Source organism: Callithrix jacchus, chromosome 11 (genome assembly GCF_049354715.1).
Source record: "Callithrix jacchus isolate 240 chromosome 11, calJac240_pri, whole genome shotgun sequence".
NCBI classification, from domain to species: Eukaryota; Metazoa; Chordata; class Mammalia; order Primates; family Cebidae; genus Callithrix; species Callithrix jacchus.
The window spans coordinates 118,058,173-118,085,885 of NC_133512.1; the positions used below are offsets into that span (position 1 = coordinate 118,058,173).

Genomic DNA, 27,713 nt, shown 5'->3' on the forward strand with positions numbered 1-27,713 from the left:
CACCTCCCAGGTTCAAGCAGTTCTCCTGCCTCAGCCTCCCAAGAAGCTGGGATTACAGGTGTCTGCCACCATGCCTGGCTAATTTTTGTATGTTTAGTAGAGATGAGGTTTTGCCATGTTGGCCAGGCTGGTCTGACCTCAAGTGATCCACCTGCCTCAGTCTCCCAAAGTGCTGGGATTGCAGGCTTGAGCCACTGCCCCCGGGCAAGAGATCATTTTAAACTGAGACAGGAAGAAGAAGGAAGATCACAAAGTGTCAAGGAAGGAATGAATGGTGAAATGGACGTTGGAAACAAAGACTGTGGATGTCTCTCACTGGAGCTTTGAAGGTTATGGGAGCCTTAAGGGACCTCAGAATAAAGAGAAAGTTCTCTTTTCACGTATAAGAGACCTGACATGTTTGTAGGAAAACAAACAAACAAACAAGAAACAGTAAAAAGGGATTAAGGTGGATAATGGCCGGAATGAGGTTTTGGAATTAACAGGTAGAGATGGGATCAGGATTTAAAATGATGACCACAATGTCCCTCAAGTGGAAGTCATGGACGCCACCCATGAAGTAGGAAGCCACGCAAATATAGAATAAAGAATTAGGAAACGCTCTATGCACTGAGCTGGAATAATCTCCAAGTTAAGTCATTAAGTTTAAAAAGCAAAATGAGGGACAGTGGATATGATATATTACCTTCCGGTTAAAGAGAAAGAGAAAGAACAAAAATAAGGAATGACATTTGTATTTGCTTCCCCCTGCCTAAATAAACTCTGGAAGGAAATGTAAGACATCAAGTAAGAAAGGAGGTTACATACTGGGATGGTGATGAGACCTAAAAAGAGAAGAGAGAGATTTCACTGTGTGCCATTTTATTCTTTCTGGTTTTTGAAGCATAGAGTGTATTTAATGATTCAAACTGAAAAAAATCACACAAATTGAAAAGTTGAAAAGAATTTAAAAATTGAAAAAATATAGTTTTACTATGGAATGCTATGCAGTCATTTAAAATAACATAGAAAATGTATGTACTGACTTGCAAAAAGGTCCATGACATAGGAGGTGCAAAGATCAGATTGTAGAATTAAGCATATAGAGTATCTGATAATCAGTGAATAGTTTCAACTTATTTTGGGTCCTTGGAGAAGGTATTTCAGTTCTTTGAAATATATAATGTTGCCATTTAAAATGGAATTCAAGACCGGGTGCGGTGGCCCATGCCTGTAATCCCAGCACTTTGGGAGGCTGAGGCAGGTGGCTCACTTGAGGCCAGGAGTTTGAGATCAGCCTGGCCAACACAGCAAAACTCTGTCTCTACTAAACATACAAAAATTAGCTGGACGTGGTGGCACGTGCCTGTAATTCCAGCTACTTGGGAGGCTGAGGCATGGGAACCACTTGAACTCAGGAGGTGGAGCTTGCCGTGAGCCAAGATTGCACCACTGCACTCCGGCCTGGGGCACAGAAATTCTGTCTCCAAAAAAAACAAAAAACAAAAAAAAAGAAAACAAACAAACAAAAATGGAACTCAAAAAGATTATGTAATAGTATGTAAGATTTTAACAATATAAGCACATTCACAGTAAGAAATATGGGCAAATTTCAACAGAGATGAAAAAATATAAAAGTAAAATCAGCTGCGTTGTTGTGATGGGATGTGTAGCAATTTCTAACTTAAAAATATAGTTAATATTATCACATATAAATATGAAGAGAATTAAAACATTTGAATGATATCTCTGTAAAGAAAGAGGGTCATGTTTCTGGAGCTAACATTGGCAAGAAGCCATGTGAAGAGAGGAGCAGTGACAGGGGAGTTCTGGGTAGTGCAAGGCAGTAGACCCGACGAAAGACAGGTCAGCAGCAGTGATGGCCCAGGTGGAGTAGCTGATGACTATGGTAATCCCAGTTAGCCAGCCTGATGATTTCCTTCAAAAAGCATGTACTAGGCCAGGCGCAGTGGCTCACACCTGTAATCCCAGAACTTTGGGAGGCTGAGGTGAGCGGATCACAAGGTCAGGAGTTCGAGACTAGCCTCACCAACATGGTGAAACCCATCTCTACTAAAAATACAAAAATTAGCTGGGCATGGCAGTGTGTGCCTGTAATCCCAGCTACTTAGGAGGCTGATGCAGGAGAATCACTTGAACCTGGGAGGGGGAGGTTACAGTGAGCCAAGATCTCACCACTGCACTCCAGCCTGGGTGACAGAGTGAGACTCCATCTCACAAACAAACAAACAAACAAACAAACAAAAGAAACAAAAAGCATGTAGTACCCTGGAGAGCCCACAGTGAGAACTACAAATGCTGGACACTACAAAGAGACAACTGAGTCTGGAATGCACCATTTGAAATGCACCATTGAAAAACCCTAGTTTTCTAGGATTATTAGAAAACTAACTGATGGTATGTGATATATGACTCTGGAAAGATTGGAAGGTTTGTCTGCACCATGCTCTCTGTTTAGCAAGTTTTCCTACTATATATTTTTTGTATTTTAACTTTTTATTGACATATAACATATCTACAAAATGCAGTGCTCTCTTTTATTTATGTGCTTCTTTCTATTTTTGGGGTATATCCTTTTAAAATCTGAAATCAGTACAAAACTAGATATTCAGAGCCATCACAATTTTGTATAATAAAAAGAATTATATATTTTAAAATACCATGCTGTGTACAATAAACATATATATAATTTTTATGTGTCAATAAAAAATAAAGAAAAAAATTAGGTTTATAAGTGTATAGAAGAAAAGGCATCATAATATAAGCAGCGATTTTCTCTGCGTGGTAGGATATTGGTTGCTTTCTTTTTTTTTTTTTTTTGAGATGGAGTTTTGCTGTTGTTACCCAGACTGGAGTGCAATGGCATGATATTGGCTCACTGCAACCTCCGCCTTCTGGGTTCAAGCAATTCTTCTGCCTCAGCCTCCCCAGTAGCTGGGACTACAGGCGCACACCACCATGCCCAGCTAATTTTTGTATTTTTAGTAAAGACGGGGTTTCACCAAGTTGACCAGGATGGTCTCAATCTCTTGACCTTGTGATCCACCCGCCTCAGCCTCCCAAAGTGCTGGGATTATAGGCGTGAGCCACCGCGCCCGGCCAGTTGCTTTCTATTTGTGTTATTTTTCTTTTTCCTCAGATTTTATTTAGTTAATATGTTTTATTTTTATTAATAAGAAAAATGTTTGGTGTTCTTGTTTTCACTTTTGATTAGAAATATTTTCAAATGTACAGAAAAGTAGAAAGAATAATCCAGAGTATTCCCATTACCAAATTTCCCCATTTTCTCATGTTTCCTTCATCCATTTTTGAGCTATCATGTCATTTATCCATTAATTTCATTTTAATATCTAAAAATAATGACTTTTTCTAAAACTATAACGTTATAATTCCTTATAAATTTAACAAAGTTTCCTAATATAATTTTGTACCCAGTTCATACTCAAATTTCCTGAAATGACCTCAAAATATCTTACAACTGGTTTGTTCAAACCAGGATTTAATCAAGAACTAGTCATTGCATTTGGCATTATGTGGGGTTCTCTTTGAGAAATTTGACTTAATTGGAACTTCATGAGCAATATAATGTTTCATGAAGAAGGTGGCGTTTGAAATCTGAGTCCTCAAGGATTTGTCAGAATTGACATGGGTAGAGAAGTGAGGTCACTTCAGGAGCCCAGATCAAAGTGAGCAAATTCAGCGAAAGCAAAAAAGAGCAGGTGTGTTTGGCTAGGGGCAAGTAGCCCCATGTATTTGGATCAAAGGGAAGAGAATAAGGGGGGCTAAAATTAGTAAAACAAATTAGAAACAGATCACAGAGGGCCTTGAGGGTTGTTTCCAGTTCCAGTTCACTCTGTAGACAGCTTGAATTCTAGTGAGCCCCTGTGATAATAACCCATAAGTTCATAATGCCTGTAGGACTTTGGCCATGTTGCATTAGTATGTGTACCCCTGGAACCTAGCAGAGCATGGGACACAGGAGGTATTCAGTGTTTAAAACATGGCGCTCGGCTGGGCATGGTAGCTCGGTGATCCCATCACTTTGGGAGGCGAAGGTGGGCAGATCACTTGAGGTCAGGAGTTCGAGACCAGCTTGACTAACATGGCAAAACTCCATCTCTACTAAAAACACAAAAATCAGCCAGGCATGGTGGTGGGTGCCTGTAATCCCAACTACTCCAGAGGCTGAGGCAGAAGAATCACTTGAACCCAGGAGGAGGGGGTAGCAGTGAGCTGAGATCGTGCCATTGCACTCTCCAGCCAGGATGACAGAGCGAGAGTCCGTCTCAAAAAAAAAAAACAACAAAACAAAACACATGGTGTTTAAACTCCTGACCAGCCTGGCCAACAGGGTGAAACCCCGTCTTTACTAAAAATAAGCCAGGTGTGGTGGTGGGCACCTGTAATCCCAGCTACTCAGGAGGTTGAGGCAGGAGAATTGCTTGAACCTGGGGGGCGGAGGTTGCAGTAAGCTGAGATCACGCCACTGCACTCCAGCCTGGGTGACAGAGCAAGACTCTGTCTTTAAAAAAGGAAGAAAGAAAGAAAGAAAGAAAGTAGACATGGTGATACTGAAGGATTTTTAGTTGGAGACTGACATATCAAAATCTCATTTGGGAAGATTTAATGATAGTGACTAGAATAAGAATTTGGAGAAGAGAGCTAGCAGAATGGGTTGCAGGAATTGAAGAGGAGGTGAGGCTTGGCTACCTTACGTGGGGAAACAGCCTGAGTAAAGATGAGCAGCTGAGAATGAGTTCAGGATGGCATAATGACTAGAGAGGAGAATATGCTTTGTGGTGTTTTGAGAAATGAGACTTCAAAAGATAGGATCACAATAGTTTAGGGGTTCAAATATTAGTCATTTGCCTCTGGTGGTACTTAATAAATAACTTCTGATCATATTCAAATTCAAGATTTGGGGTTTTTTTGAGACAGAGTCTCGCTCTGTCACCAGGCTGGAGTGCAGTGCCGCTCTCTCAGCTCATTTCAACCTCTGCCTCCTGGGTTCAAGTGATTCTCCTCCCTCATCCTCTCAAGTAGGTGGGACTACAGTCGTGTGTGCCACCACACCCAGCTAATTTTTGTATTTTTAGTAGAGACAGATTTCACCATGTTGGCCAGGGTAGTCTGGATCTCCTGACCTCGTGTTCCACCCGCCTTGGCCTCCCAAAGTGCTGGGATTACAGGCATGAGCCACTGCACCCAGCCAGATTTGGGGTTTTAAAAATTCTTCTACTTAAGTTTTTTCACATATGAATAATTTTTAGTCCAATAAGAAAGACAAAATTAGATAAGAGTATTCTGAGTCTAAAAAGAATTAATAACTCAGGAGAGCCTAAGCTAAGGGAATATTAAATCAGAATTATATTGGATTGTGTTCATTTCAAATGTGTCAGACAATTAGAATATGACACTGTTCACAATTGCATATGTGCTCAGAAATGGAACTGTGACTGGCAGTGCTCAAAAAAGGAAGGGGGTAGGGGTATTATGACACATTTAGAGGAAGCTTAGCAAATTTAGTTAAAATAAACTTAATAAAGAAAGCAGAACGTTTGCTTCAACCTCACAGGAAATTGTGTGCTCTTATTAAAGCTTGACAGTTTATTTTCTCTCCAAAAAGAGGTTAGATGCTTCTTGATTATCCGCAAGTGAAGCTGGTAGGTGTGGGAATTAGTGTTAAACTAAAGAGAAAAAAAAAAACTAGTTACATTTACCGTGTTGTCCAGCAAATGATTCAAACTTTTTTGGATTATTTATTCATGGTTCTTAAGATGTTCTGAGCGCAGGGATTGTTTGGTGAGTTTGTTGAAAGAGCAGATTTCCAGGCCCTAGCCCCAGTGATTCTGATTCTCGGTTGAGAGGTTAGGTCGAGCAAACAAGCACATTGAAAATTTACTTTCCCTAGCGAGCAGCCTGTATAATTCTGATGTGGATCATCTATGGACAATACTTTTAAAAGACATCTCTAAGGATCTAGTGTCTTTCCTTAGGTAAGAATAGGGCTTGCACAGTTAAAAAATAAATTCTAGTTTACATTTTTTTGTTTTGCTTTTTTGAGACAGGTCTCACTCTGCTGCCCTGGCTGGAATGCAGTGGCACGATCTTGGTTCACTGCACCCTCCTCCTTCCAGGCTCAAGTGATCTTCCTGCCTAAGCCTCCTAAGTAGCTGGGACTACAGGCACATACCACCATGCCCAGCTGACTATATATGTATATATATATTATATATATAAAATATATCATATTTTATTATATTATGTAATAATATATAAATATATTATATATATATAATAATTATATATATCATAAATAATATATATGTATATATATTTTTTGTAGAGATGGAGTTTCACCATGTTGCTCAGGCTGGTCTCAAACTCTCGGGCTCAAGCAATTGGCACCCCCTCAGGCTCCTAAAGTTCTGGGATTACAGATGTAAGCCACTGTACCTGGCCAATCTTTTTTTTTTTAAGCTTGTTAGGACTATTTTCAGCTGCAAGTAACAAAAAAACAACGAACCATGGCTTAAACAAGGAAGTTTGTTTTGTTTTCATTTGCTATCTAAGGCAACAAGAAGTCTGGGGATGGACTGTTCAGGGCTGGTCCTTTGCACACAAAGACTTAATAACATTCTCAAGGAGACAGAACTCCTTCTATTTTTTTGCTACCCCATCTTAGGGCGCAACCTTCATTCTCTTGGTCACAAGGTAGCTGCTACACATCCAAACATCACTCACACTCACATTCCAGGCAGGGAAAGGGAGAAGCAAAAGTTACAAGCCAGACACATTTGTCCCCTTTACAAAATGTTCACAGATGCTTTACCAGGAACTTGTGCTAATATCTCATTGGCTAGAACTCAGCCACATCACCACCTCTGAGTAAATATTGCTAACTAAATGTACTACTCCCCTAAAAGAAAGAAAAGTGGGGTTCTATTAAGAAAGAAGGGAAGAAAGGATATGGGTAGGAAACTAGGACAACGTCTGCCACAAAGTGTTTATTTTATTTTATTCTATTTTGTGGAGACAAAATCTCTCTCTGTCACCCAGGCTAGAGAGTAGTGGTGCTGTCTCGGCTCACTGCAACCTCTGCCTCCTGGGTTCAAGCAATTCTCCTGCCTCAGCCTCCCGAGTAGCTGGGACTACAGACATACACCACCACACCTGGCTAATTTTTGTATTTTTAGTAGAGACAGGGTTCACCATGTTAGCCAAGCTGGTCTTGAACTCCTGACCTCAGGCAATCTGCCTGTCTCAGCCTCCAAAAGTGCTGGGATTACAGGTGGGAGCTACCACATCCAGTCCACAAAGTGTTTATTATATGTTAAAGTGTCTATCAGAATATGTCTGTATGCATTATTTCGGATGCTTGTGTGAGCCTAATGTGTAAGCTAAAGTCCACAGAATTGGTTATAAATTCATTGAATAAATATGTGTTTCTTGGCAAAAGCACACAAAGATGAAGGTGCCACTGTCACTGCCCTTGAGAAGCTCACTATCTAACTGGGGAATTAGACATGTGTGTAACTGCTGTGGAAGCTTTGGAAGGTCTACCATGTCCCTATTTACCCATAACTGCTCCATCCCCATCCATAGAGGTGGTGGCTATTTTGTACCATGGATCCTGCCCACCCACCCTCCACTCCCCCCAGATAAGTCCTGACCTAAACTGGGCCAATCCATTCCCTCCCTCTCAAAACAGAGATAGTCACTCACTCTTTGTGTGGCTAAACCTTTAACAGATAAACTTGGTAGCTGAGGGACACCCATGTTTTTTGCCATAGGGACTACAGAGCAAAATAGTTGATTTGTGGCAGGAGAATGGACCAGCCACCCAGAGAAGAGCACGGAGGAGAGAGAGTTGGAGAAGTGTTTATTTCTGGGAGTAGTCCCTCAGACCCAGCTGGCCACATGCAGTTTAGTCTGAAGAGTTTCCTTGTTATTCTTTTAATACACTTCCTGTTAATCTAGTGTAAGTTAGTTTCTCTTTCCTTCAACCAAATAATTCTTATTATTACCATGGCAAATGATAGGATGTAATAAATCGCATAAGGGAAACGTGAGCAATGCTCTTTTGGAACAGGTGGAAAAGAGAACTTGGCATGTCTAGAAGGGAAGTGGGCTGGAATGAAAGGGAAGTGAAGCTCTGAAGAGGAGAGAGCAGTGGCATTTTTTGAGCTGAGCTAGAGGAAGGAGGATTTTGCTGAACAGAGAAGATATGATGATCCAGAGGGTTGCAAATGTATGGTCAACGGGAGGCAGCCAGTGGGCCGGCACGTAAGGCCTGTGAAAGGAGGGGCGGACAAGCCTACCCACGGAGACTGGCACCCAATCAGGCCTGAAGATAAGAGGAAGCATGTCTGTCCTTGATGACATACCTGTTTAAGTATGTCATATAGCAAAACTTATGCTAAAAAAGGCAACAAAATAAAAGATCAGAGCAACCTGAAATAATAGGCAGAGGCAACTTGAAACAATTGAAACAAATAATTTCAACAAAAGAATGGGCTTAAGTAGGAAAAGATGATTCTTTAAAAACTTAGTAGGTCAGACGTGGTGGCTCACATCTCTAATCCCAGCACTTTGGGAGGCCAAAGTGGGTGGTTCATCTGAGATCAGGAAGTTGAGACCAGCCTGGCCAAGATGGTGAAGCCCCGTCTCCACTAAAAATACAAGGATTAGCCAGGCATGGTGGTGGGCGCCTGTGGTCCCAGCTACTCGGGAGGCTGAGGCAAGAGAATTGCCTGAATCCAGGAGGCAGAGGTTGCAGTGAGCCAAGATGGTGCCACTGCACTGCAGCCCAGGTGACAGTGCGAGACTCCATCTCAAAAATAAATAAATAAATAAAGTTAAAAAATTTTTTAAAGGTAAAAGAAAAACAAAAATTATATAATGAAATCAAATATAAATGACGTAAAGATAATAGTACAAGGACCCATTGGACCCAACCCCCAGCTACAACAGTCATTGACTCGTAGCCCTTCTTATTTCATCACCAGTCCCACTTACTGCCCCCACCACAGGACTATTTTGAAGTAAATCCATGGCATCATATCATTTCCAAAGTGATGCTATTTTTGAATTATGTATTTACTAGTCATCATCATTATATTCATAGAATAAGTTTACATCCAGGCGGAATTTCAGGCATTTTCCTTGCACTGCAAGTTTTCATAACACGTATTACATATGATAAGAAACAACTAATTATGAAAACTGTTTTTATTATATTAACTGCTTTGATTATTACCTTCTGTCTTTCAGGGGCTAACTCTGTGAGCAGAAGAAATGCCTGACTTTAAACACATGGCTACTTTGTTTTAACTTCTCTGATTTCTTTTTTTTTTCTGACAACTGCCCATCACTGAACTTCTCTGATTTCTTTTAATCAGAATAATAGGTGAGCCCAGCACTGTGGTTTACACCTGTAGTCCCAGCTACTGAGGAGGCAGAGGTGGGAGGATCCCTCGAGGCCAGGAGTTCCAGACCAGCCTAGGTGACAGAGCAAGACCCCATCTCTAAAATAAAATAATAATAATAATAACAGGTGAGGAGGTGATGCTATATTTGAAATTTATGCTAATGGTCATGCTAATGATGACCAAAAGCAACTGTAGATGTAATTAAGTGCTGGACTTAGTGATATTTAGACTTTATACACTTAGAGCTATCAAAACAACATTTATTATTGATATTTTTGCAGGAAAAATGTTGTTATGAGTCAGAATTTCCCAAGTTTTTCCCTCCCTCCCTTCCTTTCTTCTTTCCTTCCTGATGAAAGGCTGGAGTGCAATGGTGAAATCTTGGCTCACTGCAGCCTTGACCTCCTAGGCTCAAGTGATCCTCCCATCTCAGCCTCCCAAGTAGCTGGGACAACAGGTGCCTGCCATCATGGTTGGCTAATATCTGTATATATTTTTTTGTAGATGGAGGGTTTTGCCATGTTGCTCAGGTTGGTCTCAAACTCCTGGGCTCCACCTGCCTTGACCTCCCAAAGTGCTGGGATTACAGGCATGAGCCACCATGCCTGGCCCCTACATAGAAGCATTCTTTCCTTGAAAATTAACACATTGATACGAACTAAGACATCTGTGAGCCACTCTCATCTTCACCCCTTGATTTCCACTGTGAGATCGATTGACCTGAGGATCATCCATGGATCACATGATGGCCGTAAACCTCTGTTCTGAGTAGTAGGCCACAGTGGCATTTTGGATGTTCAGGAATTAGTATCAGTTGAGAGCCTGTTTTGGTTTTCTCTAAAACATTCATTTCCCCTTTACCAATGCACAGTCATCCAGGAAAAGGGCTAAAGTTCCTCCAGAGAAGGCTAGGAAGAAGGTTTATAGTATAAACTGTTGATTAGACAGCAGGTTCTTTTTCGTGACCTGGAGTCTCCTTCATGCAAAGGGTTCTGGGTCTGTGAGCATGTTCCAGTCTGGGAATTGGCTGAAGGGCTAAGATTCTCTCTTGTGGTGATTCATGTCAGAATTCTGTTCACCAGGACCAAAGCTTTCCCGCTTACACAAATTAAGTTAGGCTTCAGTAAGCTGCCCATCTATCTTAGCTCTAGGAACATGTGATCAACTGGTCAGTGGCAAAGAGCTCTCCTGTCAGACTATTCTAACTATGATTTTGATTCCGCTGTTTGTTACTACGGTAACCACTTCTACATTATCTTTGCCAATTAAGTGCCACCACTTGGTCCCTGCCACCCCAGGATCCCACCACCCCTACCAAATTCAGGGATCCCAGTTGAATGACAGTAGTTCCAACTGTCATTCCTAGCCCACAGAGAATAGCCAATACAGAGTTTTTTAAGAAAGCAGGACCAGGCATGGCGGTCCCCGCCTGTAACCCCAGCACTTTGGGAGGCTGTAGCAGGAGAATCACTTGATACCAGGAGTTCGAGACTAGCCTGGACCACACAGTGAGACCCTGTCTCTATATATAAAAAGCAAAGAAAGAGAAAAAAAAAAGAAAGAAAAAGCTGGAGTGGTCCTTACAAATATATTTCTCACTGGCATGGGCCCCAGGGGAGATAGTAAAGGATGGGTGAGCACCTATTGTGTGATAAATGTACTTTTTTTTTTTTTTGAGATGGAGTTTCGCTCTTGTTACCCAGGCTGGAGTGCCATGGCACAATCTCGGCTCACCACAACCTCCGCCTCCTGGGTTCAAGCAATTCTCCTGCCTCAGCGTCCTGAGTAGCTGGGACTACAGGCGCGCACCACAATGCTCAGCTAATTTTTGTATTTTTAGTAGAGACAGGGTTTCACCTTGTTGACCAGGATGGTCTTGGTCTCTTGACCTCATGATCCACCCACCTCGGCCTCCCAAAGTGCTGGGATTATAGGCGTGAGCCACCGCGCCCGGCCGATAAATGTACTCTTGCATTCCAATATCCTTAAGACTTTGAAAACATTCCTCTAGAGCAGTGGTTCCCTCCTAAAGGTGATTTTGGTCCCCCAGAGACATTTGGCAATGTCTGCAAACATCTTTGATTGTCACAGATAGGTGGGTGCTGCTAGTACCTGCTGTCTAGGAGGCAGAGCTACTGCTAAATGAAGCCAGGACCAGGATGAGGTGACCCAAGGCCCAAAGCTAGCTGTCTTGCTCAACCCACCCTGGTCTCAGCGCTGCTGCTAAACATCTTGCAATGCACAGGACAGCCCCCACCACAGAGTCTCATGTTATGTCAACCTAAATAACGAATAGAAAGGGAGACTCTCTAAAATCCTTGCAGAAGGATTTTTCTGTGTAAAGTTGAGATGGACTTTGTGCAAGGCTGTGGTTTTGTAGAGTTTTTTTGTAATTGTTCTTATAATCAGGACCCTCTTTCATGGAGAGATGCATGAGAATCCTCCCTTTGTGGCCTTCCCCAGCTCTATTTGTCAGGGTTTTTAACATCAGTGGCTCCATTTTGATTCTTTCTTAGTTAATAATGCCAGGATTGAGAAATTCTGCTCCAGAATATATGAAGGAAACTTTATTCAGTGTAAGCCACCTTTGGGTCCAGATTTCAAGTTAACTAACCAAACATACTATCATCATTTCTAGCAACTTGAGCTAACAATATGAAATCTAGAATCTCTGCTTGCCGAGCTCATGTCAATCCATTTGGCCTGGCCCCACTTTATATTTCTTTCACTCTGATTCCATACTCTGAGGACCCAATTCCACAAATATTCTCCAGATTGATATAAATTGGTTGACAAAAATTGGTATATGTGAGAGGTTCTACATCTGTGAACTGTTTTCAGTCTGGGAATTCGTTGATATAAATTGGTAAAATAATGTAATTCTTCAGTGTGTGTTTTGTCTTTTCATGGGTTACACTTTGTACCTCATTCCGAGGGACCTGCTATAACCTAAATCGTACAGGTCTAGGAGCAATGAAAAGTAGTCGCGATGAGTCCTAAGGGGACCTGGAGTCCCTTGCAAAGCATCTACCTCTGGGGAAGGCCATTAAAGGTTCTTCAGGCAAGGGGAGCCTGTCACAAATTCTTAATGGAATGACATGGGAAAAATAAATTAAAACATTGAAATGTAATTGAATTTTGCATTTCAACTATGATCTGTTCTTTACAGATATGATTTTGTTACATTAAAAATAGATAAAATTGGCCGGGCACGGTGGCTCATGCCTGTAATCCCAGCACTTTGGTTTGGGAGGCTGAGGTGGGAGGATCACTAGGTCAGGAGATTGAGACCATCCCGGCCAACATGGTGAAACCCATCTCTACTAAAAATGCAAAAATTAGCTGGGTGTAGCAGTGCATGCCTGTAATCTCAGCTACTCAGGAGGCTGAGGCAGGAGAATCACTTGAACCCAGGAGGCAGAGGTTGTGGTGAGCTGAGATCGTGCCACTGCACTCCAGCCTGTAGACAGAGCAAGAGTCAGTACCTGATGTAGATGGGGGGCAATGGATGCAGCAAACCACCACCATGGCACGTGTATACCTGTGTAAAAACCCACACCGTCTGCACATGTACCCCAGAACTTAAAGTAAAATAAATAAATTTTTTAAAAAATAAAAATTTTCTCTATTTGAAAGAGGTTGGATATCATTGGGTTTCACAGACTACATTACCTCTATTATGAAATTCATGTATTTGTAATAGCATTTGCAGGGAGTAGAAATACCTTTGGCAATTTTGACTAAGATTAGTCTTGGATTTTATGTCACCTTGATTATAGGAGCATTGTGACTCACCTTTTGAAGGTGATGTATTTGTAATAGGATACTATTCTCGGTGGTACTGTGTGTGGATACTCACCATGGATGAAAACCTGTGATAATAGGTTTAAACTATTTAATCCGTGAAAAGAATTTGGATCCTTGCATCCAGAATAAAGTATGCTTACAGGAGTGTTCACACGCAGTACCGAAAACAAGCTGTGAGCACCCATTTCATGTCAGGCATTACAGTAAGGGCCGGGGTACAAATGTGAATGAGGCAGCCAGTGCTCCCTTAGGCAGCACATACACTGAAATTGATGAACAAGACAGCCTTAGCCATGAGCGTGTGATCTAGCCACAAGCCTAGCTACGTTGTTTGGATTCAAAACAGAAGTGACTTCTGCTTTACCAATAATGACAAAATGTAAATTTGAAAAGAATCATGATAATCCCAGAAACAACATATCAGCCCCCTTTTAAAAAGGAAAAGAAAAATTACTTCAAACTATTATACAATTAGGACATATTCATTATAAAAATATATAAACAGGCGGGGGTGTGGTAGCTCAAGCCTCTAATCCCAGCACTTTGGGAGGCTGAGGTGGGCCAATCACTTGAGGTCAGGAGTTCAAGACCAGCCTGGCCAACATGGTGAAACCCTGTGTCTACTAAAAATATAAAATTTAGCCAGGCATGTTGGCAGGTGCCTGTAATCCCAGCTACTAAGGAGGTTGAGGCAGGAGAATTGCTTGAACCTGGGAGGCGGAGGGTCCAGTGAGCCAAGATGGTGCCATTGCCCTCCAGACTGAGTGACAGAGTGAGAGTCACTCTCAAAAAAAATAATAAATAAATAAAATCACTGCCACTACCTTCCAGAGTTTTCTCTGGGCACATGCATATACACATACAAACATGTATTTTTCACAAAAAATTAGCCTGACATTTAATGTTTCCAGAGACCTAAACAACATCACAAACAATGTCTAAAGTTTTTATTTTTTATTTTATTTATTTATACATTTTGGGACATTCTCTCTCTGTTGCCCAGGCTGGAGTGCAGTGGCGCGATCTCAGCTCACTGCAGGCTCCCGCTTCTTAGTTTAAGTGATTCTCTTGCCTCAGCCTCCTGAGTAGCTGGGATTACAGGTGCCCGCCATGACACCTGGCTAATTTTTGTATGTTTATTAGAGATGGGGATTTCACCATGTTGGCCAGGTGGTCTTGAACTCCTGATCTCAGGTGATCCGCTGGCCTCAGCCACCCAGTGTGCTGGGATTACAGGCATGAGGCACCCTGCCCAGCCAATCTCTGGAGTTTTTAAAGAAGAGGGAAAGAAATCTGTAATTGCTATTTGAACTATCCTTTGATAATCCTGCTGATTTTATTTACGTAGCTATTTTAAGGTTAATTGATAATGAGCATTAAAATTGTTTGTAAGTGTCTACTTTGATGCTGAATTTGATACGTTAATCAGGGTTTTGCCTGATGGTTTGAAAGAGAGGGCAAGTCTGAAAACCAAAGGAAGAATAAAGTGATATCTGAAAAGGAAGAATAAAGTGATATCAAAACAATCTTGAATAGATGTTAAGAAGCAGCAAAGGTAAAAAAGTCACTCACAAAAACTTGGTTAAACTAAAAAGTGGTCAAATCAGCCTGGTTTGCCTGATAGTGCTAAAGCTGGGGCAGTCTAGGACAAACTGGGGTGACTGGTGTTCCTAGACAGAGCCTGGGGTGTTATGGAATACATGTATATGCACCTTATTACTGCCTAAACCTGAAATGCTCTGGATTCTGCAATCCATGTTGCCAAGGGACCTGGAAGTACATAGGCTATCACTGGAAGGAGACAAGAGCACCAGCCATAGCCTCTGGCGAAGAAAACTGGTGGCTGGACAGCAAGGACAGGAGAGGGAGATATTTCACTGCATATCCGTTTGCCTCTTTTGACTGTAAACCACGTGAATGTACCAGCTACTTAAGAAACAAATAAAGAAACTATTGGGGGCAATAAGTTGTCAGCATTAATTTGGTGTCTTTTTTTTTTTTTTTGAGACAGAGTCTCACTGTTGCCAGGCTGGAGTGCAGTGGTGCAATCTTGGCTCACTGCAACCTCCATCTCATGGGTTCAAGTGATTCTCCTGCCTCAGCCTCCTGAGTAGCTGAGACTACAGGCACATGCCACCCTGCCAAGCTAATTTTTGTATTTTTAGTAGAGACAGGGTTTCACCATGTTGGCCAGGATGGTCTTGATCTCTTGACCTCGTGACCCTCCCAAAGTGCTGGGATTACAGGCGTGAGACACCACACCTGGTCAATTTGGTGTCTTTATGCATTAGTGCCATTAAGTATCCTGGCTATTTATCATATAAGATCTTTGGTTTCCAGTATCACTTTAAGTTGCTCCCTCGCTCTTTTTGGGCAGGTGTATAATATTACTATGAGCTGAATCACCCCTCCCACCAAATACCTAACCCCAATGTGATAGTATCTGGAGATAGGCCTTTGGGAGAAAATTAGGTTTAGATGAGGTTATGAGGGTAGGGCGTTTATGATGGAATTAGTGTTTTTATAAGAAGAGACCAGAGCAGTGGCTCATGCCTGTAATCCCAGCAATTTGGGAGGCTGAGACAGGAGGATCACTTGAGGCCAGGAATTTGAGACCAGCCTGGGTAACATGGCGAGACCCTGTCTCTGCAAAAAGTAAAATAAAATATTAGTTGGGTGTGGTGGCATGTGCCTGTGGTCCTAGTTATTCAGGACGCTGAGGTGGGGGGATCATTTGAGCTCAGGATTCAAGGCTGCAGTGAGCTATGATTGTGCTGCTGTAGTCCAGCCTAGGCAACAGTGAGACTGCAGTAGCCTGAGCAAAGACAAACACCATTTCTGTACTTATCACTTCACTTCCCAGGACAGTGAGAAATGGCGTTGGCCGATGCAGCTCTTTGAAGACATGCTACTTTAAGAGTTTCCAAAATGGGATACATTAGACTGGACAATGGTCCAGGCAGAGGAGGGAACCCTCCCTGTAAAGTGAAGGGACTTAATTAATCATAGGAAAATGACATTGGCAACAATGCCTACTAAGGGCCAGTCACCGTGTTAAGTACAGGGTATCTGAAAAGTTGGGAAACAGGATAAAAAGATTTTTAAATTGTATATTATTTAGCTTTTCAAATAATATGTTAATTTTTTTTTTTGTTGAGACGGAGTTTCCCTCTTGTCACCCAGGCTGTAGTGCAATGGCCTGATCTCGGCTCACTGCAACCTCTGCTTCCCAGTTTCAGGCGATTCTCCTGCCTCAGCCTCCTAAGTAACTGGGATTACAGGCCTGCGCTACCACGCCCAGCTAATTTTGTATTTTTAGTGGAGACGGGGTTTCACCATGTTGGCCAGGCTGGTGTCAAATTCCTGACCTCAGTAATCCACCCACCTCAGCCTCCCGAAGAGCTGGGATTACAGGCGTGAACCACTGCGCCCGGCCAATATGTTCAATTTTTTTTTTAACTCCAAGACATCTTTTCAGGTGAAATATTTCTAAATTTGAAGCTATGAATCCATTTGTTAATGTGGAAAAAAGTTTACTTCAGATTAAATAGACATCTTTTCCCATATTTCCAGAAATTTTGGACACTTTTTAGTGTGTTTATTGTACTTCTTAAAGATTAAAATTGGACTCATTGCTTTATTTTATTTATAATGTTTTTGAGACAGGGGCTAGCTCTGTCACCCAGGTTGGCATACAGTGGCGCGATCACACTCACTGCATTCCCAGCCTCCGATGCTCACATGATTCTCCCTGCCCAGCCTCCCAAGCAGTTGGGACCACAGGTGTGGACTGCCATACCTGGCTAATTTTTTTTTGTATTTTGTATTTTTATTTTTTTGGTAGAAACAAGATTTTGCTGTGTTGCCCAGACTGGTCTCAAACTCCTGGGCTTAAGCAATTGGCCTCCCTCGGCCTCCCAAAGTGTTGGGATTACAGACGTGAGTCTCCATGCCTGGCCTGGACTCATTGCCTTAAACAGGGGGTTGTCCAAGCCTTGAAGAAAAAGATCCTGACCATGTTATTTGAAAAGCTGACTAATACACTGCTTAAAAACAAGTCTACCAATGTTTCCCAACTTTTTAAATGTGTTAATTCCTTTGATCCTTAAAATGATGACATGAGGTAGACACTATTATTATCTGCACTTCACAAATGAGGAAACTGAGGCAAACAACGGTCACCTAGCTTGCCCAAGGTTATACGGACAGTCACATCCGGGAAGCTATAGGGTCTGACTTTAAACTCAGACCAGCTCTAGGTCTGTGATCATAACCACTGAAGCTTACTGCCTCTTATGACAAGAGTATATTTGGAGAAGTAGTGACTTGGAACTGACCAAGTCTAAGACGGACCCAGAGTTTAATTCTGAAGAAGGGAAAGGAGGCTGGTATTAAACATGCAATATTTCCAGGCTGTGCTCAATTCTTCAAGCAGCTCATCTATGATTACAGAATATATTGCTAAAGAAAAATGATAAAGAATATTTTGCACAAACCCACCTCCTCAGACTCCATTTCTAATTACTGCCATTTTCTGAAAGAGTTGTAAGCACTAAGTTCTAACTCCACTAGAAGAGAAGGAAATGTACTGCCCAGGAAGAGCCCTGCAAAACAGAAAAATGTCAACACAAGCCTATTCCCTGTTCTGGTACCAGCATGCCAGATTTCCTTTAGGAAACCACCCCACCTCCTGTCTCAGGCTCAGTGACCCTGAGACAGGAGAGATCTACCCTTAAGCCTGGCAGCTGGAGCGTTGGACTTTGTTATGGCCAGTCAGAGCCCAGGAATGGTTAGGTGCTCCAACTTGGTCCAATCAGAATGAAACCAAGAATTTGGTGGGGGAGGGGACCGTTACTGAAAGAGCTTCCCTTTCTGTTTTGCTGGGACCCCCTGGCGTTACAGATGACCTGCTGCCACTGGGGGCTTACCCCAAGGCTCCCAAGAAAGAAAGTAACACTGAGGAAAGGCAGAGCTGAGACGGGGTTAAACCAAGTCCCAGTGACGTTGTTTGAGCCACGAGATCAGGGTGGTGCCTGAAACAAGCCCTATCCTTAGACTTTTCCATTATGGGAATCAATGAAATTGTGTGGTTGTTGTTACCTTGCAACTGAAAATCTACTGACTGGCACACCATTCCACCAGCTTGTATGCTATGTACATTAACAAGACTCACCTTTTCTTAGGAATTCATCCCATATGCAAGATCACCAGGATGTAGCCAGATCCAGGACTCCTGTGTTTATAGTTTAGCTACTGCCTTTTTCTTCGCCTCTAGCAACTGCCTACAACTTCCTTTCAGAAGCTTCAGCAGGGCGGAGCACAGCGGGACTCCTCTAGAAGGCTGGTTATGCGGACAGCTCACCACAGTTAACTGGGGTAACCACAGTTGGCCTGGGCAGTCCTGAAGCAGATGACCCACCCCCATACTGTGGGCAGCTCTTCCTGCAGTGCTTAACCCCAGAAAAAATCCCTCCACCAGTTCCTTACTAAGGTGGTAAACAACCCCAAGAAATCTGGCTCTCTAAGCTTGGGACAGCCAAGAAATGAGTCAGCCTTCTGGAGAAACCCCTGTTTCCAGCCTGTGCTTTCCCATCTCTGCCAGGGCCCTGGCCCCAGCCCCCACGTCAGTTAAGGCCTATGTGTTTCTTTCAAGAGCATAATAAAACCTCATATCTGAAAAGCACTGAAGTGGTGTATCTCTTTCAAAGTACTTATGCATTCATTATCTCATTAGGACACCAGATTTGCTGGTTTTTCTTCAGATTCATTTTTTTTTTTTAACTCAAATCCAACAGAGAAATTTTTTTCATGTGGTTCTCAATGAGACTTGGGAAGAGAAAATCAGAATTCAATCCAAGAGCACAGCTTTTCTAGAGACACAAATATAATCCTCTCTCATGCCAAAAATAACAAGGGGGCAGAGGCTAGATTCTAGAGGAAAGAACATTGAATTTGAATTAAAACCTTTCTAGTTCCAGATCTGCCACTAAGTAGCTGTGTGACTCGGACAAGCCCCTTAATCTCTCTGCACTTCAGTTTCTTCCTTTGTAAAATGGCAGCCTTGAGGCTTCCTGGGAACATTGGCCTTGATATTTTCTAAAGATCTTGGAAGCTCTGAGGTTTTATGGGTCTGTGAATTGTACGATCTGAAGATACTGATTTATAAGCAAGTTGGCACGTTTTTCAAGTCCAGTCATTCCTTTGGTGTGTGGAGGGGAGACCCCCTACACAGGGTGTCAGGAGCCATAGCACATTAGGAAGTAGACTGAGTGTGGCCCACTTCCTGGAGACCCTGAGGCTCTCTGTAGGCCCACCTCTGACGGTGGTGGCTGGCTGGTGGTGGTTAGTTGGTTAAAAGAAGGGTGAGATCCTGACCACTCACAAAATGCTGTTCTCTTGATAGATTAGGAATCTCTGCTATCTGTGGGATAAGGCACAGCCAATGATGTGGTTTGGCTGTGTTCCCAACCAAATTGCATCTTGAATTCCCGCATGTTGTGGGAGGGACCTGGTGGGAGATAATTGAATCATGGGGGCACTTCTTTCCCATGCTGTTCTTGTGATAGTGAGTAAGTCTCGTGAGATCTGTGGTTATAAAAATGGGAGTTTCCCTGTACAAGCTCTTTCTGTGCCTGCTGTCATCCATGTAAGACGTGACTTACTCCTTACCTTCTGCCATGATTGTGAGGCCTCCCAAGCCATGTGGAACTGTAAGTCCATTAAACTTCTTTCTTTGTATATTGCGCAGTCTCAGTTATGTCTTTATCAGTAGTGTGAAATGGACTAATACAGCAGATGTCAAATTGATTCTTGGAATGGAAGGTAAGTGAACCCTGGTGTTTACTGAAGACAGGGACTATGAAGGGATTGGCAGGGTAGGCTGGTAGGCCCTACTTAGCAGTACAGAGACTGGCCCAAGACACTTTTCTTGCTGAGTTTAATCATCTTTTTCCCACCCTTTTTTATGGCAAGTGCTTTCTGCCCAGTGGGGAGGTGAAAGGGTCCCCCACCTCCATCAACCCTTTCTGTATGACTATACCCTTCAATAAATCCTGGCTCTTCTTTCCACTTCCAATGACTACTTTGAGAAACTAGGATGTCAGTGGCTCATCTTGTCTCATGCAAGCCTGAATTATGTATTCTTTGAGAACAGATGACTATGATCCATCAGACTGCCTTCCACCTGTCACTCAGCATGGCTTTAGCTCTGGACACTCCATTAAACTTTTTCCTTTCCTGCAGCACACATTCAATATTAAATTAACTCATTACCACCACCACTAACAAAACCCCCAACCATCCCATTATAGATCATGTCCTCCCAGGAAATTTTTTTTGTTCTTAAATTAATTCATACTAAAGTGCTGATGGTTGCTCAGGCTTGTTACTTATCTACCTACCCTACCACCACTCCAAATACGTATTTCCATTGTAACAAGAGATATTGGATCCAATTTGTCAAAACCCATCTCATTAAAAGAACAAACTTTTTCAGCATCAGACCTGTGATATGAGATATTTTTGTCTTAGTCCCTCAAATTACTGAGAGGAGGCTGGGGACTAGTGAAGTCAGGGCAAGTAGGGGGCAACCTGGCCAATCAGCCCTTCTTCTGAACCAGCAGTGCCATCCTATTTGTACCTGCAGTTTTAGCATTCAGGTACCTTACTACGTAAAGAAATTTATAGATTTAATGTAATTCCTATCAAAACACCAATGACATTCTTCATAGAAATAGAAAAAAAAATCTTAAAATGTTGTTGGGTGCGGTGGCTCATGCCTGTAATCCTAGCACTTTGGGAGGATGAGGCAGGTGGATCATGAGGTAAGGAATTCAAGACCAGCCTGGCCAACATGGTGAAACCCTGCCCCTACTAAAAATACAAAAATTAGCTGGGCATGGTGGTACATGCCTGTAATCCTAGCTGCTTGGGAGGTCGAGGCAGAAGAATTGCTTGAACCAGGACCCAGGAGGTTTTGGTGAATGGATATCGCACCTCTACACTCCAGCCTGAGCTACAGAGTGGGACTTCATCTTAAAAAAAAAAAAAAAAAGTGTATAGAACCACAAAAGACCCTAAATAGTCAAAGCAATTTTGAGCAAAAATGAAGATGGAAGCATCATACTACCAGACTTAGAAATAGCCTACAAAGCTGTAGTAAGCAAAACAGCATGGCACTGGCACAAAAACAAACACATAGATCACTAGAAACAATAGAGAACTCAGAAATTAATCTATGTATCCACAGCCAACTGATCTTTGACAGAGGTGCCAAGAACCCTCACTGGTACCCTCAAAGATACCAAGAACCCTCACTGATAATCTCTTCAATAAATGGTGCAGGGAAAACTGGATATCCATATGCAAAAGAATGAAATTAGATTCCCAACTCTCATCCTAAACAAAAATCATCTCAAAGTGGATCAAAGACCTAAATGTAAGACCCAACACTATAAAAGTGCTAGAAGAACCGATGGGGAAATGCTTCAGGACATGGGTCTGGGAAAATATTTTATAAGATTTCAAAAGCAAAGGCAACAAAAGTAAACATAAGCAAATGGGATTACATCAAATTAAAAAGCTTCTACACAGAAAAGGAAACAATCAATAGGATGAAAAGACAAGCTACAGAATGAGAAAAAATATTTGGATATTCATCCAACAGGGGATTATTAGCTAGAACATACAAGGAATTCAAACATCTCAACAGCAAAAAAGTAAACAATTCCATTAAAAAATGGGCAAATGGGCCAGGCATGGTGGCTCACACCTGTAATCCCAGCACTTTGGGAGGCCAAGGCAGGTGGATCACTTGAGGTCAAGAGTTTGAGACCAGCCTGGCCAACATAGTAAAACCCTGTCTCTACCAAAAATATTAAAAACTAGGCATGTGCATGTAATCCCAGCCACTCAGGAGGCTGAGTGAGGCAGGAGAGTCGCTTGAACCTGGGAGGCAGAGGTTGCAGTGAGCCAAGATCATTCCGCTGCATTCCAGCCTGGGCAATGGCACAGGACTTTGTCTCAAAGAAAAAAAAAAAGGCCAATGATATGAACAAAAGTTCTCAAAAGAAGACATACCAACATATGGTCCGCAAATATATGAGATAATACTCGACATTACTAAAAGTCAGGGAAACGCAAATCAAAACCATTATCTCACTCTAGTTAGGATGCTATTATCAGAAACACGAAAAAAATAACAAATGTTGGTGAGGATGTGGAAAGATGGAACTCTCATCCACTGTTGGTGGGAATGTAAACTAGTACAGCCACTATGGAGAGGAGTTGGAGATTCCTCAAAAACTACAAATAGAACTACCATATGATACAGCAATCCCACTACTGGGCGTTTATTCAAAGGGAAAGAAATCAGTATACCAAAGAGACATCTGTGCCCCTATTTATCGCATCACTATTCACAATAGCAGAAATATGGACTCGACCTAGGTGTTCAACAACCGATGAATGGATAAAGAGAATGTGGTATATGTACACAATAGAACGCTATTCCGCTATTGAAAAAAGAATGAAACCCAGTTACTTGAAGTAATGTGGATAGAACCGGCGTACATTATGTTAAGTGAATTAAGCCAGGAACAGAAAATTAAACACTTTATGTTCTCATTCCTATGTGGAAGCTAAGAAAAGTTGATTTCATAAAAGTAAAACAGAGGATACTAGAGGCTGGAAGGGTAAAGGGAAGTGGGGGATAGATATTTTTAAATGATACAAAATTACAGCTAGATAGGAGGAATAAATTCTAGTGTTCTATACCAGTGATCCCCAACCTTTTTGGCACCAGGGATCAGTTTCGTGGAAGACAGTTTTTCCACAGACCAGGGAGTGGGGGATGATTTCAGGATGATTCAAATGCCTTATATTTATTGTGCACTTTATTTCTATTATTAATACACTGTAATATCAATATATAATGAAATAATCATACAACTCACCATAACGTAGAATCAGTGGGAACCCTAAGTTTGTTTTCCTGCAACTAGATGGTCCATCTGGGGCTGATGGGAGACAGTCACAGATCATCAGGCATTAGATTCTCATAAGCAGCACTCAACCTTGCTCTCTGCCATGCGCAGTTCACAATAGAGTTCGAGCTCCTGTGAGACCTTGATGCTGCCACTGATCTGCTGGGAGGCAGAGCTCAGGCAGTAATGTGAGCAATGGGGAGCAAATGTAAATACCGACAAAGCTGCAATTACCTCCGGCTGTTTGGCCCAGTTCCTAACAGGCTACAGACAAGTACCCATCCATGGCCCGGAGATTGGGGACCCCTGTTCTATACCACTGTAGGATGATTAGATGTAACAATAATATATAGTTTCAAATGGCTATAAAGGGCCAGGCAAGGTGGCTCATGCCTGTAATCCCAGCACTTTGGGAGGCCAAAGCGGGTGGATCACTTGAGGTCAGGAGTTAGAGACCAGACTGGCCAAAATGGTGAAACTCCATTTCTTCTAAAAATACAAAAATGAGCCAGGTGTGGTGGCATGCACCTGTAATCACAGCTACTAGGGAGGCAGAGGCAAGAGGATTGCTTGAACCCAGGAGGCAGAGGTTGCAGTGAGCTGAGATTGTGCCTGGGCAACAGAGGAAGACTCAGTCGCCAAAAAAAAAAAAAAAAAAAGTAGCTAAAAAGTAGATATCGAATGTTCTCAGCACAAAGAAATGATAAATGAGAGAGCGGGATGTCTGGTTTCTGAGTGGGAACCTTCACAGTGTCAGTACAAAAGAGAGAATTAAATACGGGTGATGTTGAGACAGCTAAGAATATTTGTGTTCACCAGTGTTCCCAGTGCCACACCAGGGAAAAGGGAGGCAAGCACAAGGCTGAGCCTAATCTCCATGGTCTCTTTGGGTGGAAGACAGGCCAGGGCATTGGAGTCTGCTTCACAGACACCAATAAGAACAAAGGCCTCACCTGGGAAGAGGATACACTAACAGAGTATTTGGAGAATCCAAAGAATTGCATTTCTGGAACAAAAATGATCTTCAGCAGCATTAAGAAGAAGGGAGAAAGGGCAGACTCAATAGCTTATCTCAAAAAAGCTGTTCATGAGTAATAATTGGCCACTGCCTTATTCATTACAAAAGAGAAATGTCTCATGAATTTTTTATATGTACCATAATTTAAGATTTCATTCCACAGAATTTAAAAAAGAGAAATGATAAATGTTTGAGATGATGAATATACTAATTACCCTGATCTAATTGCTACATATTATATATCAAAACATCACCATATACCCCCGAATATATACAATTATTATATATCAATTAAAAAAAAAGAACAAAATGTCACATTGCATTTGCCAGCCCCCCAGCTTTCATACTCTTATTTTGTTGTTTTGTTTCTGGTCTCTTCTCTCTTTTTTCTTAAATCCTGATCCGGCCTCAGAGGCTCCTAGCTCTGTACAGGCTTGAAACTGGCATATGGAATCTTGACACCCTCTGAAAACTCCTGGATTTACCTACCCTGTGCCCCTCTATACACCATCCTTATTCCCCTTACAGAGGCTCCTGCTCCTCACCCTCAAGCCCCAGGACATCATGGTCTGAGCTTAAAACAGGACCAGAGAAAGGGACCAGAATCCATTAAGTAAAAGCAAATTCAGGTTAATAGCAGGAAACTAGCAGAATCTCAGGAGTTTCTAGATGTATATTACAAAGGGGCAACTTTCTATTCCAGGAGTTTGCTAGCTCTGAATTTGGTCTCAGGCCAGTACTATTTGCCACCCATCTTGTTCCATCCTATTCTCTTTTTTAAAAAATTATGTTTATTATTTAAGTTCTGGGACACGTGCAGAATGTGCAGGTTTGTTACATAGGTATATATGTGCCATGGTGATTTACTGCACCCATCGACTCATCACCTAGGTTTCAAGCCCTGCATACATTAGGTATTTGTTCTAATGCTATCCCTCCACTGACAGGCCCAGGTGTGTGATGTTCCCCTCTCTGCGTCTGTGTGTTCTCATTGCCATCCTATTCTCTTACACAAGGTTGAGAATGTCTCTCGGAAAAGGAATCCCTAATTCCCCCAACTTGGGAGTCAGCTTGATTTTTTGAATGGAAGGGTTAGAAGGGTCAGACGCAGCCCTAGGACATCCTTAAATGTTGAGATGCTCTGGGTTTTGATGGCCTATACCAGCATTAACACACAACCATAGGCAAACTATGAAGCAAATTTGCACTTATGTATAAAATATGGTGGCCAAGCTGAAGTAATAACATCAATAAACAAATAATATAAGGAAATATCTCTTAAGCTTAGAATTCTAAAAGCAATGGAGAGTCCCATAGAAAAGCCAATACCACTCCTAACTACCTTATTCCTACTCCTACAGCCTGGGGCTGAGTCTTGGAGCTGGAGAGAAAGGACAGAGCTGGCTTTCTTCCAGTCCCTGATTCATTCTGCCTGGCTGTGCCTGATCCACACTTAAAATTATTTGTTAGAAATATGGTCACTTTAGTCATCTTCTTTCTAGTCATCAACTCAACTTTTCTGCTCCCTGACATGTATTTGGTGACACAGTAAAAGCCATGGCAAGTGCTCAGGAGAGAGAATCACCAGAAACCTTTGTTAGGGCAGAGTTTAGAGATTAAGGGAAAGCCTCAGAGAGATTGGGAGTCTTATAGGGATTATATAAGAGGTTACTAAGGGAAGGAGAAAGAGGCATATCAGGGCTGAGGTTGAAGGGAATCTGCTAACAGCAATCCAAGGTCATCCCTGCAGCTAGGTCTGTGGCTGAGTAGTTCCCTGTAGAATAGATCCCGGTGGACTATGTTCAGCAACACTGGAGCTGTCAAGCAGGCTTTGTTCCTAACTTCACTTCTTTTATCAAGGAGCTTTATCATCATGTCTAGGCTTCTAAAACCTCACTGCTATTTCTGAGCTTATTACCCCAGACCAGACTTGGGCCAACATGGATGACAGAAAAGGTTCTTTGCTCAGTTTTCTGATTCCTGTACTAGCCAGTAGCAACTGTGACTGCCAGCACCAAAAGGAGAGAGGGTGTCTGGGTCAGCCCTGCTTTATGCAAAACTTATGGAAATCCAGAGGTTTTTCCCAAAATGATACATTTGGGAGGAGAGTATGTATTTGTTTGCTTATTTCATTTATATTTTGTTTTCCAACAACATCTCTGAAGGGTTTCTTTAGCTTTTATATGGTTCTATTTTTAAAAATTATCTTTGGTATAAAATTATATAATCACTTTACCAAAATATTTGGGGAAAAATTGAAAACAGAAAACAATCACACATGACCTCATTGTCTTAATACATCTGTCACTTGCTAGCATTTGGAATATTTCTTTCCTATCTTTTCTCCAATATGCAATTTTTTCTTATAAACATTCACTTTGTTTTAAATAATCTTTAAAGATTCACTTTGTTTTAAATAATTTTTAAGTAATTCATGCATATGATAAAAAGTATAAAAAGTGACAGTCCCTCTCCTCCACCCTTATCCCTAGATCCCCAGTGACCACTTTAAGTCCTATACATCTTTCCAGAAAGTAGCTTTGCTTTTATTTTATTCTTCTTCTCCTCCTCCTTCTCCTCCTCCTCCCCTTCATATTCTTCTTCCTCCTCCTTCTTCTTCTTTTTCTTCTTCTTCTTTCTTCTTCTCCTCCTACTTCTTCTCCTTCTTCATGAAGCCTCACTCTGTCACCCAGCCTGGTGTGGTATGATCTCAGCTTACTGCAGCCTCCACCTCCTGGATTCAAACTATTCTCCTGCCTCAGCCTCCCAAGTAGCTGGGATTACAGGCATCTGCCCCCATGCCAAGCTCATTTTTGTACTTTTAGTAGAGACAGGGTTTCACCATGTTGGCTAGGCTGGTCCTGAACTCCTAACCTCAGATGACGCCCACCTTAGCCTCCCAAAGTGCTGGGATTAGAGGTGTGAGCCACTGTACCCAGCCAAATAACTTTGCATATAAGATGTCTTGCTGGGGATGGGCGTTGGCATGTACTGTGAGGCGCAGGGGACAGGCAGCAGATCTGCTTCTGCTAGGAACGTGGACACATGAACCACATGAGCAACCCTTCCATGGTGTCAGAATTGCGAGATGTAAACTTGGAGCTGTGAGGGATTGAGTTTCTGGCCATGTAACTAGAATAAGTGAGGGGAGAGCTGGAGCCAGCACCCTGGTGCTATTAGAGATTATGAATCTAGCTCTTTTCTGTAGTCTATGTCCTTGGCCTTCCATGGATTAGTGTTGTTCAAACTTCCTCAGAATTTGTGAAAAATAATTTTTTTTTTCTGTTAAAATTTGTTTGGCCAGGCGCAGGGGCTCACATCTGTAATCCTAGTACTTTGAAAGGCTAAGATGGGAATGTTCTAGAATTATGGTAATTGTTGTGAAATTCCATGAATTTATTAAAGCCATTGACTTGTACACTTTAACTGGGTTAATTGTATGGTATATGAAATATATCTCAATAAAGCTGTTAC

The 27,713-nt window shown here is 42.0% G+C and overlaps 1 pseudogene; it reads left to right on the forward strand.

Moving 5' to 3' along the window:
• The first annotated feature begins 12,420 nt into the window (after positions 1 to 12,420).
• Positions 12,421 to 24,316, forward strand: LOC128928370 (cytochrome c pseudogene; annotated as a pseudogene).
• Positions 24,317 to 27,713: the final 3,397 nt, after the last annotated feature.